General features: G+C 37.6%; 1 protein-coding gene across 2 annotated transcripts in view; it reads left to right on the top strand.

Annotated features, from left to right (window-relative positions):
- Nucleotides 1–2,343, top strand: part of LOC129426343 (uncharacterized) — a 127,303-nt gene extending 124,960 nt beyond the window's left edge. Inside the window, exon 16 of one of the 2 annotated variants that reach the window (XR_012369461.1) lies at nucleotides 2–2,343. The gene's annotated coding sequence lies outside the window, so the exon portion shown is untranslated. The remainder of the gene's footprint in view (nucleotide 1) is intronic. The other variant, XM_073867396.1, reaches the window with a different exon arrangement.
- The last annotated feature ends 12,785 nt before the right edge of the window (nucleotides 2,344–15,128 follow it).

The following is a 15,128-nucleotide window of genomic DNA, read 5'->3' as shown; positions in this document are numbered from 1 at the left end:
GATTTTAAAGTGCCTACTGTGGAAACACGTCTGATCTCATCTGAAAGCTGATTCCAGCTACAGGTTCATACGGTTGTATTCTTTTATACTGTTTCATTCGTACTGTTTTAAATCATTCAGTACATGCAAAGTTAAACCGATCATACTGTTGTATTCTTTTATACTGTTTTATTCGTACTGTTTTATATTCTTCAGTAAATGCAAAGTTAAACCGATGTGTCTTTAATCTAGGTTTAAAAGTGCCCACTGTGGAAACACATCTGATCTCATTTGAAAGCTGATTCCAGCTACAGGTTCATACTGTTCATACTGTCAGGATTCAGGCCCCACCATAGCACAGAGACAGCGCTGCTTAGAGTTACAAATGACCTCCTATTAACATCCGATCGTGGTGAAATCTCAATCCTTATATTACTAGACCTTAGTGCAGCCTTTGACACAATAGATCACACAATCTTACTCAATAGACTAGAAAACTATGTTGGCATCAGTGGTCAGGCGTTAGCCTGGTTCAGATCGTATCTAACCAATCGATATCACTTTGTTTATGTAAATGAGGAAGAGTCATATCACTCCCCCGTTAAATACGGCATACCTCAGGGATCAGTTCTAGGCCCTATCCTATTCTCGTTATATATGTTACCTCTAGGAGACATTATCAGGAAACATAACATAAGTTTTCACTGCTATGCGGATGATACCCAGCTTTACATCTCGTCGCATCCTAGCGAAACCCACCAGTTTTCTAAGCTAACAGACTGCATTAGTGATATTAGGGACTGGATGGCACAAAACTTTCTTATGCTAAACTCCAATAAAACAGAGATACTTATTATTGAACCGAATCGCTACAAACATAATATGTCAGATTACAAGTTGCCCATAGATGGCTGCACGGTGGTGCCATCTTCCACGGTTAAGAATTTAGGCGTAATGTTCGACAGCAATCTATCTTTTGATAGTCATATCGCCAACATCTCCCGCACAGCATTCTTCCATCTTAGAAATATCTCAAAAATACGCCATATGCTGTCTGCATCAGACGCAGAAAAGCTTATACATGCTTTTATGACCTCTAGAATAGACTATTGTAACTCGTTACTCGGGGGATGCCATGCAAATCAGGTAAACAAGCTACAGCTGGTTCAAAACGCCGCCGCAAGAGTGCTTACTCGATCTAAAAAGTATGACCACATCAGTCCAATTCTGGCATCTTTACACTGGCTACCAGTTAAATATCGTATACAATTTAAAATATTACTAATCACCTACAAAGCCTTAAATGGCCTAGCGCCTTCGTATATTAAAGAACTACTATCAGAATACAATCCATCACGTAAACTGCGCTCACAAAATTCTGGTCACTTAATTATCCCTAGAATATCAAAAGTGTCTAAAGGTGGTAGATCCTTTTCCTACTTAGCCCCTAAGCTCTGGAATGATTTACCAAATAATGTTCGAGTATCAGACACAGTCGATCAATTTAAATCTAAACTTAAGACATTCTTCTTTAACAAAGCATTCACATAAAATGTCCAGTAAATGTACATTTCCCGCAGTAGTTAGTTTGTCTAGAACAAAGCACTCACATACCTCATATGGGTAATATACTATTGCCGCAATAGTTAGCCTGTCTGGAACCGAGCCGACTTGAACCACTATAATGTTTGACACTTGCATTGCATGTGAACGGCCCCTACGCTAATAGAATTCTGTTTTTCCTCTCCCTGTCTCGTCCTCAACCACGAGGACCATGAGACAAACAGACCCAGTTCCGGTTGCTGTGAAGATCATTGCATCACTGATCCACTGGCTGTCCTTCAACGTGATGACCAGCCGATGCCCGACCAACGACCACCGGCTAAACCAGTTTAATTCGCTTACCCGCCTCCTATCCCTACCGTTTCTATATATATATATATAAATATATATTAATTCCTCCCAAGGGTTTTTGTCCTTCTATGACTTTTTCCCATTGGGTTTTTTTTCCTAGAGGGTTTTTAATCCCAGGGAGAGTCAGCCAACTTTGGCTTAACTTAGCACTTTACTGTATACGTTAAATTATTAATATGCTCGCTTGTACGGTTTAACCGCTTTCTCTACTTCTTTTATTATCTATTGATTTTCTGTGTTCTCCTCTACATCTTCTCATGTTAAGCTGCTTTGCAACAATTAACACTTGTGAAAAGCGCTATATAAATAAAATTGAATTGAATTGAATTTTATACTGTGATATTTGTACCGTTTTAAATCATTCAGTAAATGCAAAGTTAAACCGATCATACTGTTGTATTCTTTTATACTGTTTTATTCGTACTGTTTTAAATCATTCAGTAAATGCAAAGTTAAACCGATGTGTCTTTAATCTAGGTTTAAAAGTGCCCACTGTTGGAACACATCTGATCTCATTTGAAAGCAGATTCCAGCTACAGGTTCATACTGTTGTATTCTTTTATACTGTTATATTTGTCACGGCCGGGGCGGACCCGAGATAGCTAACAGGCCGCGCCCCTCTCTACTTTCCACCTCGAGGAGGTTCCCAAAACCACCCAAATGACCAGACAGACGAGTATACTACAATTAAAAGGTATCTTTATTAAATATTTAAAAGGAAAGGGAAAAAGGTGAAGGGCAGCTTAAAAACAATCTTCTTTTCGCCTCCAGGGCGAGTTAGACCAGGGGACAGGGGCCAGGAGTCTCCTTCTGTGTTGTTCTTGATCTCGTGGCGCCCTCCGCTTCCTCCTGGAGGCAAAACAGGGAAAAACACAATTAATGTTGGTCCAGCACCGAGTCACAACTTATCTGACCGTCATTTCTGTCTCTCTCGCCCTCAGGTCACTCCGTCTCGACTTCACTGAGCGCGGAGGATCCACCACGAGGCGTGGCTGCAAACACAGGTAGGTTACTCACAACACTCTAAGCTTTTGGTTCACTCCAGTGCATACGTGGGGGCAGAGGTAAGGAGTTTTCACTACTAACACGGTTTGGTCCTCTTTGGGGCGCTGCTGCAAACACAGGTAAGTTACACACTGCACAGGTAGGTTACTCACAATACTTGGGCCTTTGGTTCACTCCAAAGCGTTTGTGGAGACAGAGGTAAGGGGTTCTCACTACAGACACTGTTTGGTCCTCTTCGAGGCGTTGCTGCAAACACAGGTAAGTTACACACTGTACAGGTAGGTTACTCACAACACTTGGGCCTTTGGTTCACTCCAGAGCATTCGTGGAGGCAGAGGTAAAGGGTTCTCACTACTGTCACTGTTTGGTCCTCTTCGAGGCGTTGCTGCAAACACAGATAAGGTACACACTACACAGGTAGGTTACTCACAACACTTGGGCCTTTGGTTCACTCCAAAGCATTCGTGGAGACAAACGTAATGGGTTCTCACTACTGACACTGTTTAGTCCTCTTCGAGGCGTTGCTACAAACACAGGTAAGTTACACACTGCACAGGTAGGTTACTCACAACACTTGGGCCTTTGGTTCACTCCAAAGCATTCGTGGAGACAGAAGTAATGGGTTCTCACTACTGACACTGTTTAGTCCTCTTCGAGGCGTTGCTACAAACACAGGTAAGTTACACACTGCACAGGTAGGTTACTCACAACACTTGGGCCTTTGGTTCACTCCAAAGCATTCGTGGAGACAGAAGTAATGGGTTCTCACTACTGACACTGTTTAGTCCTCTTCGAGGCGTTGCTACAAACACAGGTAAGTTACACACTGCACAGGTAGGTTACTCACAACACTTGGGCCTTTGGTTCACTCCAGAGCATTCGTGGAGACAGAGGTAAAGGGTTCTCACCACTGACACTGTTTGGTCCTCTTCGAGGCGTTGCTGCAAACACAGGTAGGCTACACACTACACAGGTAGTGGTTGGTTTCTCTCCTCTGGCTCAGGCCTCAACGTGCTATTTCTTCGCACAATCTGCACGGGGCCCGGGCGGCTTCGGTTACTGTAAATACAGCACACACACAGCAAGCTAGTGAAACACACGATAAAAGTCACAACTCACCACAGCACTCTGCACACGCACTCCACGTGAAGTTAAGACTTAGCCGCCTAGGTCTCGGCTGCTCGAGAGGCGGGTTGGGCGTTGTACATGCCAGACAGAGAGAAAAGATTTCACAGGTGAATATGTTCAACAACACCCCTTTATGTCTCCTGGTTACCTCTTCGGCTCACCTACGCGTTCAGTCTCCGCAGGGCCGGTAACCTTCAACACCCTCACAAAGACACCGGTAACTCTTCTTCTAGATAACATAGAGCATTGGTTTTGACTGTTTACTCACACGTTGTTGTCCAAACTATTCCCCAATCATACATCCAACAGCGTCGTGTTTTCTTCTCCACATCCAAATCACACGATAACTTCCTTACTCCAACGTCTCCAACCTCTCGTCTTCCCTAAGGGATAAATGTGAGTCAACCCAGCCGATCTCCACCGTAGCAACAAGCGCAAGCAACGTATTCACAAAGTGCCACCAACCACAACATCTGACGTCTTCAAAGGTCCTTATATCCTCAACCTTCTGTCCTTATCGGCCTATCAGCGATCGCTGTGTTGATCGCTCTCACCTGAATGATATCGGGCTTGATTTAGTGTTTGGGGAAACCCCGGGAATTCCGGTGTTTTGCCTCAGTCATCCGGGCGGAACCATCGCCGGGCGGAACCGATCTTGCACACTTTTGGTTCCGCCCTCACAGATCGTCACTTGGTGACATATTCGTACCGTTTTAAATCATTCAGTAAATGCAAAGTTAAACCGATGTGTTTTTAATCTAGATCTAAAAGTGTCTTCTGTTGATTCCAGCTACAGGTTCATACTGTTGTATTCTTTTATACTGTTTTATTGGTACTGTTTTAAATCATTCAGTAAATGCAAAGTTAAACCGATCATACTGTTGTATTCTTTTATACTGTTTTATTCGTACTGTTTTAAATCATTCAGTAAATGCAAAGTTAAACCAATCATACTGTTGTATTCTTTTATACTGTTTTATTCGTACTGTTTTAAATCATTCAGTAAATGCAAAGTTAAACCGATGTGTTTTTAATCTAGATCTAAAAGTGTCTTCTGTTGAAATACATCTGATCTCTTCTGAAAGCTGATTCCAGCTACAGGTTCATACTGTTGTATTCTTTTATACTGTTTTATTCGTACTGTTTTAAATCATTCAGTAAATGCAAATTAAACCGATCATACTGTTGTATTCTTTTATACTGTTTTATTCGTACTGTTTTAAATCATTCAGTAAATGCAAAGTTAAACCGATGTGTTTTTAATCTAGATCTAAAAGTGTCTTCTGTTGAAACACATCTGATCTCTTCTGAAAGCTGATTCCAGCTACAGGTTCATACTGTTGTATTCTTTTATACTGTTTTATTCGTACTGTTTTAAATCATTCAGTAAATGCAAAGTTAAATCGATCATACTGTTGTATTCTTTTATACTGTTTTAAATCATTCAGTAAATGCAAAGTTAAACTGATATGTTTTTAATCTAGATCTAAAAGTGTCTTCTGTTGAAACACATCTGATCTCTTCTGAAAGCTGATTCCAGGTACAGGTTCATACTGTTGTATTCTTTTATACTGTTTTATTCGTTCTGTTTTAAATCATTCAGTAAATGCAAAGTTAAACCGATCATACTGTTGTATTCTTTTATACTGTTTTATTCATACTGTTTTATATTCTTCAGTAAATGCAAAGTTAAACCGATGTGTCTTTAATCTAGGTTTAAAAGTGCCCACTGTTGAAACACATCTGATCTCATCTGAAAGCTGATTCCAGCTACAGGTTCATACTGTTGTATTCTTTTATACTGTTATATTCGTACCGTTTTAAATCATTCAGTAAATGCAAAGTTAAACCGATGTGTTTTTAATCTAGATCTAAAAGTGTCTTCTGTTGAAACACATCTGATCTCTTCTGAAAGCTGATTCCAGCTACAGGTTTATACTGTTGTATTCTTTTATACTGTTTCATTCGTACTGTTTTAAATCCTTCAGTAAATGCAAAGTTAAACCGATGTGTCTTTAATCTAGGTTTTAAAGTGCCCACTGTTGAAACACTGTTTTAAATCATTCAGTAAATGCAAAGTTAAACCGATCATACTGTTGTATTCTTTTATACTTTTTTATTCATACTGTTTTAAATCATTCAGTAAATGCAAAGTTAAACCGATCATATTGTTGTATTCTTTTATACTGTTTTATTCGTACTGTTTTATATTCTTCAGTAAATGCAAAGTTAAACCGATGTGTCTTTAATCTAGGTTTAAAAGTGCCCACTGTTGGAACACATCTGATCTCATTTGAAAGCTGATTCCAGCTACAGGTTCATACTGTTGTATTCTTTTATACTGTTATATTTGTCACGGCCAGGGCGGACCCGAGATAGCTAACAGGCCGCGCCCCTCTCTACTTTCCACCTCGAGGAGGTTCCCAAAACCACCCCAATGACCAGACAGACGAGTATACTACAATTAAAAGGTATCTTTATTAAATATTTAAAAGGAAAGGGAAAAAGGGGAAGGGCAGCTTAAAAACAATCTTCTTTTCGCCTCCAGGGCGAGTTAGACCAGGGGACAGGGGCCAGGAGTCTCCTTCTGTGTTGTTCTTGAACTCTTGGCGCCCTCCGCTTCCTCCTGGAGGCAAAACAGGGAAAAACACAATTAATGTTGGTCCAGCACCGAGTCACAACTTATCTGACCGTCGTTTCTGTCTCTCTCGCCCTCAGGTCACTCCGTCTCGACTTCACTGAACGCGGAGGATCCACCACGAGGCGTGGCTGCAAACACAGGTAAGTTACTCACAACACTGAGCTTTTGGTTCACTCCAGTGCGTACGTGGGGGCAGAGGTAAGGAGTTTTCACTACTAACACGGTTTGGTCCTCTTCGGGGCGCTGCTGCAAACACAGGTAAGTTACACACTGCACAGGTAGGTTACTCACAATGCTTGGGCCTTTGGTTCACTCCGAAGCGTTCGTGGAGACAGAGATAAAGGGTTCTCACTACTGACACTGTTTGGTCCTCTTCGAGGCGTTGCTGCAAACACAGATAAGTTACACACTGCACAGGTAGGCAGTGCTGGGCAGTAGCTTCACTACAAGTAGCGAAGCTAGTAGTTTAACTACATTTTTCAGTAGCTTGGCAGTAGCTTAGCTGCTTTCTAAATCAAATAGCTTTTCAGTAGCTAAGCTCTTTTTTGACCAAGTAGTGAGGTAGCTTCCACACAAGCTACAATTTTCCAAACATTTCTGAAGTCGTCCTGAATTTAGGATTAAGCGCGTCATTTGAATCGGCACAGGACGTCATTTGTTCCGTATTTTCGAGTTGTGCAGCCTTCCTTCATACAAAACATTACCACTTGCATTCTGTGAAGACTCGTGCTCTACCTCTGATTGGGTTATGTCATCAAGCCAAGCTAATATAAAAACATGTAATAAATATTACAATTGAAACTATTAATAGAATGTGCTTTGGTGGGCACCTCACAGATTCTGTGCATGCTACCTACTGCCCGCGGGCACCACGTTGAAGACCCCTGTGTTAAGATATGTCAGGGCCAGGTGTTTTGAATAAAGGCAGCTCTAACATGCATTTTATTCTGGGAGAAGGATAAGTCCAGCAAACAGCCCCAAAATGTGAAGTACCTAGGCCTACTTTATGCTTGTATTGCCTATAATTACCAAAATGATAAATTGAAACTGAATAAATAATTACATAATAAAACTGGTTAAAAATAAAAAAGTAGCTTGGATGTAGCAAGCTACTATTGATGTAGCTTAGCTTGCTACATTTCCAAGGGGGGTAGCTTCAGTGTAGTGAAGCTTCATTTAATGTGAAGTAACTGGTAGCTTAGCTCACTACATTTTCCAAGTAGCTTGCCCAGCACTGCAGGTAGGTTACTTACAAAACTTGGGCCTTTGGTTCACTCCAAAGCGTTCGTGGAGACAGAGGTAATGGGTTCTCACTACTGACACTGTTTAGTCCTCTTCGAGGCATTACTACAAACACAGGTAAGTTACACACTGCACAGGTAGGTTACGCACAACACTTGGGCCTTTGGTTCACTCCAGAGCATTCGTGGAGACAGAGGTAAAGGGTTCTCACTACTGACACTGTTTAGTCCTCTTCGAGGCGTTGCTACAAACACAGGCAAGTTACACACTGCATAGGTAGGTTACTCACAACACTTGGGCCTTTGGTTCACTCCAGAGCATTCGTGGAAACAGAGGTAAAGGGTTCTCACTACTGACACTGTTTAGTCCTCTTCGAGGCGTTGCTACAAACACAGGTAAGTTACACACTGCACAGGTAGGTTACTCACAACACTTGGGCCTTTGGTTCACTCCAGAGCATTCGTGGAGACAGAGGTAAAGGGTTCTCACCACTGACACTGTTTGGTCCTCTTCGAGGCGTTGCTGCAAACACAGGTAGGCTAAACACTACACAGGTAGTGGTTGGTTTCTCTCCTCTGGCTCAGGCCTCAACTTGCTATTTCTTCGCACAATCTGCACGGGGCCCGGGCGGCTTCGGTTACTGTAAATACAGCACACACACAGCAAGCTAGTGAAACACACGATAAAAGTCACAACTCACCACAGCACTCTGCACACGCACTCCACGTGAAGTTAAGACTTAGCCGCCTAGGTCTCGGCTGCTCGAGAGGCGGGTTGGGCGTTGTACACGCCAGACAGAGAGAAAAGATTTCACAGGTGAATATGTTCAACAACACCCCTTTATGTCTCCTGGTTACCTCTTCGGCTCGCCTACGCGTTCAGTCTCCGCAGGGCCGGTAACCTTCAACACCCTCGCAAAGACACCGGTAACTCTTCTTCTAGATAGCACAGAGCATTGGTTTTGACTGTTTACTCACGCGTTGTTGTCCAAACTATTCCCCAATCATACATCCAACAGCGTTGTGTTTTCTTCTCCACATCCAAATCACACGATAACTTCCTTCCTCCAACGTCTCCAACCTCTCGTCTTCCCTAAGGGATAAATGTGAGTCAACCCAGCCGATCTCCACCGTAGCAACAAGCGCAAGCAACGTATTCACAAAGTGCCACCAACCACAACATCTGACGTCTTCAAAGGTCTTTATATGCTCAACCTTCTGTCCTTATCGGCCTATCAGCGATCGCTGTGTTGATCGCTCTCACCTGAATGATATCGGGCTTGATTTAGTGTTTGGGGAAACCCCGGGAAATCCGGTGTTTTGCCTCAGTCATCCGGGCGGAACCATCGCCGGGAAGAACCGATCTTGCACACTTTTGGTTCCGCCCTCACAGATCGTCACTTGGTGACATATTCGTACCGTTTTAAATCATTCAGTAAATGCAAAGTTAAACCGATGTGTTTTTAATCTAGATCTAAAAGTGTCTTCTGTTGAAACACATCTGATCTCTTCTGAAAGCTGATTCCAGCTACAGGTTCATACTGTTGTATTCTTTTATACTGTTTTATTCGTACTGTTTTAAATCATTCAGTAAATGCAAAGTTAAACCGATCATACTGTTGTATTCTTTTATACTGTTTTATTCGTACTGTTTTAAATCATTCAGTAAATGCAAAGTTAAACCGATGTATTTTTAATCTAGATCTAAAAGTGTCTTCTGTTGAAATACATCTGATCTCTTCTGAAAGCTGATTCCAGCTACAGGTTCATACTGTTGTATTCTTTTATACTGTTTTATTCGTACTGTTTTAAATCATTCAGTAAATGCAAATTAAACCGATCATACTGTTGTATTCTTTTATACTGTTGTATTCTTTTATACTGTTTTAAATCATTCAGTAAATGCAAAGTTAAACCGATCATACTGTTGTATTCTTTTATACTGTTTTATTCGTACTGTTTTAAATCATTCAGTAAATGCAAAGTTAAACCGATGTGTCTTTAATCTAGGTTTTAAAGTGCCCACTGTTGAAACACATCTGATCTCATTTGAAAGCTGATTCCAGCTACAGGTTCATACTGTTGTATTCTTTTATACTGTTATATTCGTACCGTTTTAAATCATTCAGTAAATGCAAAGTTAAACCGATGTGTTTTTAATCTAGATCTAAAAGTGTCTTCTGTTGAAACACATCTGATCTCTTCTGAAAGCTGATTCCAGCTACAGGTTCATACTGTTGTATTCTTTTATACTGTTTTATTCGTACTGTTTTAAATCATTCAGTAAATGCAAAGTTAAACCGATCATACTGTTGTATTCTTTTATACTGTTTTATTCGTACTGTTTTAAATCATTCAGTAAATGCAAAGTTAAACCGATGTGTTTTTAATCTAGATCTAAAAGTGTCTTCTGTTGAAACACATCTGATCTCTTCTGAAAGCTGATTCCAGCTACAGGTTCATACTGTTGTATTCTTTTATACTGTTTTATTCGTACTGTTTTAAATCATTCAGTAAATGCAAAGATAAACCGATCATACTGTTGAATTCTTTTATACTGTTTTAAATCATTCAGTAAATGCAAAGTTAAACCGATGTGTTTTTAATCTAGATCTAAAAGTGTCTTCTGTTGAAACACATCTGATCTCTTCTGAAAGCTGATTCCAGCTACAGGTTCATACTGTTGTATTCTTTTATATTGTTTTATTCGTACTGTTTTAAATCATTCAGTAAATGCAAATTAAACCGATCATACTGTTGTATTCTTTTATACTGTTTTATTCGTACTGTTTTAAATCATTCAGTTAATGCAAAGTTAAACCGATGTGTTTTTAATCTAGATCTAAAAGTGTCTTCTGTTGAAACACATCTGATCTCTTCTGAAAGCTGATTCCAGCTACAGGTTCATACTGTTGTATTCTTTTATACTGTTTTATTCGTACTGTTTTAAATCATTCAGTAAATGCAAAGTTAAACCGATCATACTGTTGTATTCTTTTATACTGTTTTATTCGTACTGTTTTAAATCATTCAGTAAATGCAAAGTTAAATCGATCATACTGTTGTATTCTTTTATACTGTTTTAAATCATTCAGTAAATGCAAAGTTAAACCGATATGTTTTTAATCTAGATCTAAAAGTGTCTTCTGTTGAAACACATCTGATCTCTTCTGAAAGCTGATTCCAGGTACAGGTTCATACTGTTGTATTCTTTTATACTGTTTTATTCGTACTGTTTTAAATCATTCAGTAAATGCAAAGTTAAACCGATGTGTCTTTAATCTAGGTTTTAAAGTGCCCACTGTTGAAACACATCTGATCTCATTTGAAAGTTGATTCCAGCTACAGGTTCATACTGTTGTATTCTTTTATACTGTTATATTCGTACCATTTTAAATCATTCAGTAAATGCAAAGTTAAACCGATGTGTTTTTAATCTAGATCTAAAAGTGTCTTCTGTTGAAACACATCTGATCTCTTCTGAAAGCTGATTCCAGCTACAGGTTCATACTGTTGTATTCTTTTATACTGTTTTATTCGTACTGTTTTAAATCATTCAGTAAATGCAAAGTTAAACCGATCATACTGTTGTATTCTTTTATACTGTTTTATTCGTACTGTTTTAAATCATTCAGTAAATGCAAAGTTAAACCGATGTGTTTTTAATCTAGATCTAAAAGTGTCTTCTGTTGAAACACATCTGATCTCTTCTGAAAGCTGATTCCAGCTACAGGTTCATACTGTTGTATTCTTTTATACTGTTTTATTCGTACTGTTTTAAATCATTCAGTAAATGCAAAGATAAACCGATCATACTGTTGAATTCTTTTATACTGTTTTAAATCATTCAGTAAATGCAAAGTTAAACCGATGTGTTTTTAATCTAGATCTAAAAGTGTCTTCTGTTGAAAAACATCTGATCTCTTCTGAAAGCTGATTCCAGCTACAGGTTCATACTGTTGTATTCTTTTATATTGTTTTATTCGTACTGTTTTAAATCATTCAGTAAATGCAAATTAAACCGATCATACTGTTGTATTCTTTTATACTGTTTTATTCGTACTGTTTTAAATCATTCAGTTAATGCAAAGTTAAACCGATGTGTTTTTAATCTAGATCTAAAAGTGTCTTCTGTTGAAACACATCTGATCTCTTCTGAAAGCTGATTCCAGCTACAGGTTCATACTGTTGTATTCTTTTATACTGTTTTATTCGTACTGTTTTAAATCATTCAGTAAATGCAAAGTTAAACCGATCATACTGTTGTATTCTTTTATACTGTTTTATTCGTACTGTTTTAAATCATTCAGTAAATGCAAAGTTAAACCGATGTGTTTTTAATCTAGATCTAAAAGTGTCTTCTGTTGAAACACATCTGATCTCTTCTGAAAGCTGATTCCAGCTACAGGTTCATACTGTTGTATTCTTTTATACTGTTTCATTCGTACTGTTTTAAATCATTCAGTAAATGCAAAGTTAAATCAATCATACTGTTGTATTCTTTTATACTGTTTTAAATCATTCAGTAAATGCAAAGTTAAACCGATATGTTTTTAATCTAGATCTAAAAGTGTCTTCTGTTGAAACACATCTGATCTCTTCTGAAAGCTGATTCCAGCTACAGGTTCATACTGTTGTATTCTTTTATACTGTTTTATTCGTACTGTTTTAAATCATTCAGTAAATGCAAAGTTAAACCGATCATACTGTTGTATTCTTTTATACTGTTTTATTCGTACTGTTTTAAATCATTCAGTAAATGCAAAGTTAAACCGATGTGTTTTTAATCTAGATCTAAAAGTGTCTTCTGTTGAAACACATCTGATCTCTTCTAAGAGCTGATTCCAGCTACAGGTTCATACTGTTGTATTCTTTTATACTGTTTTATTCGTACTGTTTTAAATCATTCAGTAAATGCAAAGTTAAACCGATGTGTCTTTAATCTAGGTTTTAAAGTTCTTCTGTTGAAACACATCTGATCTCATTTGAAAGCTGATTCCAGCTACAGGTTCATACTGTTGTATTCTTTTATACTGTTTTATTCGTACTGTTTTAAATCATTCAGTAAATGCAAAGATAAACCGATCATACTGTTGAATTCTTTTATACTGTTTTAAATCATTCAGTAAATGCAAAGTTAAACCGATGTGTTTTTAATCTAGATCTAAAAGTGTCTTCTGTTGAAAAACATCTGATCTCTTCTGAAAGCTGATTCCAGCTACAGGTTCATACTGTTGTATTCTTTTATATTGTTTTATTCGTACTGTTTTAAATCATTCAGTAAATGCAAATTAAACCGATCATACTGTTGTATTCTTTTATACTGTTTTATTCGTACTGTCTTAAATCATTCAGTAAATGCAAAGTTAAACCGATGTGTTTTTAATCTAGATCTAAAAGTGTCTTCTGTTGAAACACATCTGATCTCTTCTGAAATCTGATTCCAGCTGCAGGTTCATACTGTTGTATTCTTTTATACTGTTTTATTCGTACTGTTTTAAATCATTCAGTAAATGCAAAGTTAAACCGATCATACTGTTGTATTCTTTTATACTGTTTTATTCGTACTGTTTTAAATCATTCAGTAAATGCAAAGTTAAACCGATGTGTTTTTAATCTAGATCTAAAAGTGTCTTCTGTTGAAACACATCTGATCTCTTCTGAAAGCTGATTCCAGCTACAGGTTCATACTGTTGTATTCTTTTATACTGTTTCATTCGTACTGTTTTAAATCATTCAGTAAATGCAAAGTTAAATCGATCATACTGTCGTATTCTTTTATACTGTTTTAAATCATTCAGTAAATGCAAAGTTAAACCGATATGTTTTTAATCTAGATCTAAAAGTGTCTTCTGTTGAAACACATCTGATCTCTTCTGAAAGCTGATTCCAGCTACAGGTTCATACTGTTGTATTCTTTTATACTGTTTTATTCGTACTGTTTTAAATCATTCAGTAAATGCAAAGTTAAACCGATCATACTGTTGTATTCTTTTATACTGTTTTATTCGTACTGTTTTAAATCATTCAGTAAATGCAAAGTTAAACCGATGTGTTTTTAATCTAGATCTAAAAGTGTCTTCTGTTGAAACACATCTGATCTCTTCTAAGAGCTGATTCCAGCTACAGGTTCATACTATTGTATTCTTTTATACTGTTTTATTCGTACTGTTTTAAATCATTCAGTAAATGCAAAGTTAAACCGATCATACTGTTGAATTCTTTTATACTGTTTTAAATCATTCAGTAAATGCAAAGTTAAACCGATGTGTTTTTAATCTAGATCTAAAAGTGTCTTCTGTTGAAAAACATCTGATCTCTTCTGAAAGCTGATTCCAGCTACAGGTTCATACTGTTGTATTCTTTTATATTGTTTTATTCGTACTGTTTTAAATCATTCAGTAAATGCAAATTAAACCGATCATACTGTTGTATTCTTTTATACTGTTTTATTCGTACTGTTTTAAATCATTCAGTAAATGCAAAGTTAAACCGATGTGTTTTTAATCTAGATCTAAAAGTGTCTTCTGTTGAAACACATCTGATCTCTTCTGAAAGCTGATTCCAGCTACAGGTTCATACTGTTGTATTCTTTTATACTGTTTTATTCGTACTGTTTTAAATCATTCAGTAAATGCAAAGTTAAACCGATCATACTGTTGTATTCTTTTATACTGTTTTATTCGTACTGTTTTAAATCATTCAGTAAATGCAAAGTTAAACCGATGTGTTTTTAATCTAGATCTAAAAGTGTCTTCTGTTGAAACACATCTGATCTCTTCTGAAAGCTGATTCCAGCTACAGGTTCATACTGTTGTATTCTTTTATACTGTTTCATTCGTACTGTTTTAAATCATTCAGTAAATGCAAAGTTAAATCAGTCATACTGTTGTATTCTTTTATACTGTTTTAAATCATTCAGTAAATGCAAAGTTAAACCGATATGTTTTTAATCTAGATCTAAAAGTGTCTTCTGTTGAAACACATCTGATCTCTTCTGAAAGCTGATTCCAGCTACAGGTTCATACTGTTGTATTCTTTTATACTGTTTTATTCGTACTGTTTTAAATCATTCAGTAAATGCAAAGTTAAACCGATCATACTGTTGTATTCTTTTATACTGTTTTATTCGTACTGTTTTAAATCATTCAGTAAATGCAAAGTTAAACCGATGTGTTTTTAATCTAGATCTAAAAGTGTCTTCTGTTGAAACACATCTG

Source organism: Misgurnus anguillicaudatus, chromosome 5 (genome assembly GCF_027580225.2).
Source record: "Misgurnus anguillicaudatus chromosome 5, ASM2758022v2, whole genome shotgun sequence".
Classification (NCBI taxonomy): Eukaryota; Metazoa; Chordata; class Actinopteri; order Cypriniformes; family Cobitidae; genus Misgurnus; species Misgurnus anguillicaudatus.
The sequence above is the reverse complement of the archived record's forward strand: the minus strand, read 5'-3'. Positions and strand labels throughout refer to the sequence as shown.